The 5815-nt window shown below is 34.2% G+C and overlaps 1 long non-coding RNA gene across 1 annotated transcript; it reads left to right on the top strand.

Annotated features, from left to right (window-relative positions):
- The first annotated feature begins 2173 nt into the window (after nt 1-2173).
- On the top strand, nt 2174-5431 carry LOC106868216 (uncharacterized). The gene is made up of 3 exons (XR_001409240.2): nt 2174-2402; nt 4018-4107; nt 5196-5431. It is a non-coding gene; the product is annotated as an uncharacterized LOC106868216 (long non-coding RNA).
- The last annotated feature ends 384 nt before the right edge of the window (nt 5432-5815 follow it).

Here is a 5815-nt window from a genome sequence, read left to right on the forward strand (position 1 = left end):
CTACTACTACTACTACTACTACTACTACTACTACTACTACTACTACTACTACTACTACTACTACTACAGCTGCTGCTGCTGCTGCTACTGCTACTGCCACTTATTCTTCTTATTATTATTATTATTATTATTATTATTATTATTGGTGTTGTTGTTGTTGTTGTTGTTGTCTGATATTTTGTCAACCTTGCAGCAGTGTGAGAAGAAATCACGCAGTTGAGCTTAAACATCCTGATAAACGTTGGCTGGTATTGATTTTTGGAATCTGGAGGAATTTAATTTTTGTGCATTGATTGAAATATCGGTAGCATATCCATTAAGAGTCGATGGAAGGCCAGTTAATCATAGTGTCAAAGGGAGAACTGGAAGAATCGATTGTACTTACGATTTACGGAGGTATTCGAAAGCGTTCCTCCCTAAGACTTTGTGCGTACAAAATTATTCTTTATCTGTCCTTAGCCAGCTTGTCACGAAACCTTCGAAGGACAAACCACATATAGTTTGCAGGTAAGTCTTCCATCCTTGAAAAATCCCCAAAGGTACAACTTTAGATGACCAATATTTTCCTTAACTGGTTGTCTCATATATTAATAAAAACAGATTTAAACATGGCCTAGATATACAGATGTAACCCGATTAAGGCAACAGAATCAACAACAGAATTTGTGATACATTAGAATTTATAGTAAGCACTTCGATTGATAATCTACAAAGGTAGACATAGTACCGAATGGTTAAAACTGGATCTGTGAACTGCTTAATATCAGGTCATTAAGAATGAAATGTCCAATTTTGAACTGAAAGCAATGCAGTTAATCAAATCTAAATTATCAACACAATTTTGCCATTTTATTGGTAGCTTATTTATGTCAGCAGAGAAAAATTCTGGAGAGCAAGAGGTGATGAAATCACGAAAGGCTGTTTTCGCACCTTGTTCAGTTTTTTCCTTGTAAAACGTTGTCTAGTGCCTGGAAAATGTGATAGTCAATTAGTGCGAGGTCTGATGAATATGATGTGTAAAGAGTACTTCCAAGTTCAGATCCTGTAACTTAAGTGGCGTTCTTTGTGCAACATATGCTCGAGCATTGTCTTGCAACAGAATTGGCCTGTCTCTGTTAACCAATCTCGGTTGTTTAATTGCAAGTTCACGCATCATTTCATCCAGCTTGTTGATGTATACATCCGCTGTAATTGGCTTACCAGGTCTCATGAAGTTGTTGTGGATGATACCACCGCTGAACCACCAGAGACACCATTAGCTTTTCTTTGACGAATATCCTTTTTTGAATTGTGTTTTTGCAATTCGTCGCTATCCAGCCACCATGTAGAACGCTTGCTATTGTTGAAAAGAATCCCTTTTTCCTCACACGTAACAATTCGATGCAAACATATTTCGTTTTTATGCCGTAACAGCAAAGAACAGTAAGTTTCAAGACGACGTGTCATTTGATGCTCATTCAGTTCGTGTGGTACCCACTTGTCCAACTGCTTTATCTTACCGATTTGTTTCAGATGGGCCAATACAGTTGGAATCGAAACATCAAACCTTGCTGCTAACTCACGCGTAGTTTGAGATGTATCCGCTTCCACTACAGTTTCCAGCTCATCATTATCAACCTTGGCCTCAGGTCTACCAGGAGACTGATTTTCAAGAGAATAGTAACCAGACCGAAACCTCTCAAACCATCGACGTACAGTGCGTTCATTCGCCACATCTTCACCAAATACCTCATTGATGTTTCAAGCTGCCTGGGATGCATTGGTTCCACGACCGAACTCATATTCATAAACAACACGGATTTTTTTATCTATCCATGATTCAAAAGAGAAAGATCACAATATAGTCAGACACCATGAATTGTATTTCGAAAAGTGATGATGTAACTCTTCAATGTTGTAAAACAAGGAATTGTCAGGATAAAACAATTAGAGTTAACGACTGTCAAACTTGGTGCATAAGAAAAGCGGACATCTCCTTCTTAATGACCTGATAAAAGATTGGTTGACCAGAGACGTTGTATTGCTACTACTCGTTCTCGTCAACTATGAACAACTTTGTTAACCATGTCTCTACACCTTATGTTACATTTTTTTGTATAAATTTTGCAGTTATTTTTTATTTAATTTCATAAATGATTTTATTTATTTATTTCGTTTTGATAACACAGAAAAATGTCCAGTAAATATTATTTACGGTGGTCAGTTTAAAAATGACGGAAACGGAGTCAGACCAGAGGCTAAAACTTTCATTGATTGTCTGAAACTTTGTAGAGACACTGCTTCGTGCTATTCTACCAACTTCGACGTGACCACATCCAGATGTTACTTGAATCCCGATAATTCCACCAGCGCCTATATCACAATAACAAGCAATAATTGGATAAGCACTGAGGTCGATAGATGTAAGCTGACCTTTTAGCGTCTCTCTCCCTCTCTCTCCCTCTCTCTCCTATTCCTTCTCTCTCCTATTCCTTCTCTCTCCTATTCCTTCTCTCTCCTATTCCTTCTCTCTCCTATTCCTTTTCTCTCTATCTATCAATCTTCTGTCTATCCATTCCATCCTTATACATACATAAAACATACAAACATGTATGTACGCATACATACATGCATGGATGCATACATGCATGCCTACATACATACATGTATATGCGTATTTTTGCTGCATAGATGTGCAGTTGCATATATAACCAGCAATATTCTGCCATGTACCTTCATTCAGTGTCTTTCTACAAGCAAGGTCCGCAGCTAACTGAGTTTACTTATGCATGGATAGCTTATATCCTTATTTTTCTATGGTTTCAAACATCAAAGGAGAATGAACGAGAGATGTTGAAAATTGATATGGCGATGGAATTTACTTTGTAATTGATATCGTGTTAACCTTAAGTCCAAGACGAAACTGAGAATTCGATACAATAAATTTGGTCAAAGTGTATATCTTATTGTTTTAATACATTTTCATTTACGTATTAAAACGGATTAAATGAATATAAATTTAATATAATTAAATAGATTGAATGAATTCTGTCATACATATAGTCAAGATTCCCATACGAAACGTTCACTTGTTAACTGAGTTTTAGATTATATGGAAATTACTCTGTCTTATATGTGTTGCTATGATTTGTGAAAAAAAAACGATATTTTAAGCTTGTAAGAATGCGGATAACTAGTTGAAAGTTAAACCAAATATTATCCTTACATTTACCCCTTAAATTCAGACACTTCAACTTTGTGCAGCGGATACTGTCCTATCCAACACCTGAATGGAAGTATCTAAATGTTTCTCAATGCAGGTATGGACATCTCAAGGCCTGTTTAGGTCTACGGCTAAGCAACTGTTTTTTCAATATAAGAATTTGGTAAATTTCCTCTATGTATAGGTCACATCTTTTTCCCTCCTGTTATATACGTTACAGATCTGCTAATTTTGTCTCATTCTATACTAAATCAAATATTTTTATTAAGTGACTAGACGAACTTACTCAAGCTAATGCTGCGCATCTTAATTCTTAAACAAACTTAAATGGTCTTGATTTGAAGTTTGTCTGGATGACAACTATATTAAAACACTTGTATGAAAATGTAAATTAATATTTACAAATGAAAATGTTAATAGAGATATACTTCTGCAAAATGTACTTGGAATTTCTTCAGTTTCGGATTAAAATATCTTTATATATAACTTGGCAGAAGACAAAAATTAACACACACATGGAAAACGTGAGAGAAATTTCCATACTATTTTCCTTCCTCATTCATCTTGACGTTTCTGAATGTACTCACCTTCAACAATTCAAAACTGGAACATTAACGAACATTAATGGTTGAATCTTATTGTTCTTGGAGGGACAGGATGAGTATGAATACTGCTTCTTATTCCAAACTCAGCAAGTTATATGTATGTACATGTGTGTGTTCTTTGCAATTGTGTATGTGTATGTGTGTTCCTGTATGTATATTAATCATGTGTTTATACACAGCTAATAGTAAAATTACGTCGTTGATTTTCAGACAAGTTTGACAACGACCCAAATATTTTGTCAGATTTAAATGGATTGGGATGTGATGTGAAATTCTTATACTTTCTCCATTTCATACAGGGTACGTTGACATTTTCAGTAAATTATTTCTGTATCATTTTGTTTTAGTTGCATTTAAATAAAATAACTCAATGAGATATTTTATCTAAACCTTCAGAATATGAAAATGACCAGGTGATTTTTGCCTCAAACAGGCCAACCGGTTTTTGCCCTATTTTTCAGACAGGCGTCGTTTAATTCCTGTATTGTTTCTTTCTTTTCCTTCTTCTCTTTCGTCTTGGCATTTTAATACAATTTACATTTTATCAATTTGAAAATTTTATCAATTTCAAAATCTAACTTTCTTGTTGTTTAAGATTTTACCACAAATTCAATACCTTTCCCTTTTTTTATACGTTTCTAGTTTTGCTTCAGTAATATCAGTTTTTAGACTGTCGGAAGCAATGCCTGTACAAAGAGTTGACTAACAGGAGAAATGCGAGCGCAGTAGTCATAAAATTAATAGCTGAATCTAAAAATATACAGCAGCAGGAAATTTAAAGTCCTAAAAATATTTTAGCTGAAGTTGGAGTTGAAATACAAAAATGATTTTAGATTCGTTCAAATGTATATGGATACACCAACTATTGAATCTCTTCGCCTATGAAGAGAATTCTCTATGAAACTTCTTATATTCACTTCCTATGAATATAATGGATAAAGTAGTCTTTCTTTCAAAATTTAAAAAATACTCAGGTAGCTTATACTTATAATTTTACATTTCTAGCTGTGCTTACATTTAGGAATATAGAAACATGTGCTTATCTACTGGGAGGGCTGAAGAAAATCACTAGGATGCAATTTACCTTGTCTGTTAACAAATTAGCAATTATTTTCAAACAAACCGCGTGTGTACATACATATACATAATACATACATACATAATTGATATAGATAGATAGATAGATAGATAGATAGATAGATAGATAGATAGATAGATAGATAGAGAAAGAAAAATATCTATATATACAAATATAAACATATATATGTGTGTTTGTATGTATGAGCGCGTGTTTGTATATTTCTTAATGAGTACGAGCATATGTAAGTACAGAATTTATAGCACTTTCCTTTTCTTTTGATATTGTTTTACCTTTTATGCTTTTACAGAGAGACGCAACGACGCTACAGAGAGGGGTGCTCGTTTCTCCAAGCGACAGAATACATTTGGTGACATAAAGTTAAAAACAGTCACTCCTACTGGCAGCTTTTATGACTGTGCTATCAAATGTATCACATCTCCGGAATGTTTGGGGATCAAATATGAATTATTCTGCCAAATGGCAGTAAAGTATTGAAGTTCCAGAGAATTCTGTGAAACCCATTCTTCACACACAAGCACACACACACACTATATATATATATATATATATATACACATACTGGTTTTGGTTGTGGAATTTCTGTGGCGGTTTACCCAGGCTAAAAGATATCCAACATTGCCCGTGATATATATTGCAAACGTATGTTCTCTGAACAACCTTGCATTAGTAATGCTTTTGAAAATAACTTCATCATCACTTTGGTGTTTCTACAAATATTATAGACGCTTCGTATCACTGCAACTAACAGATGAACTTCAGCACGTGATCGAATTTTAATTGAATTAATTTCATTTATAGATGTGAAATAACATTATGTTAGATACTTCCGAAATGTTTTCTCATTTTTTATGCTTTATATATCTAATAAAAATGCATACACACACAGGCATATATATATTATCATTA

This window comes from Octopus bimaculoides, chromosome 17 (genome assembly GCF_001194135.2).
Source record: "Octopus bimaculoides isolate UCB-OBI-ISO-001 chromosome 17, ASM119413v2, whole genome shotgun sequence".
Classification (NCBI taxonomy): domain Eukaryota; kingdom Metazoa; phylum Mollusca; class Cephalopoda; order Octopoda; family Octopodidae; genus Octopus; species Octopus bimaculoides.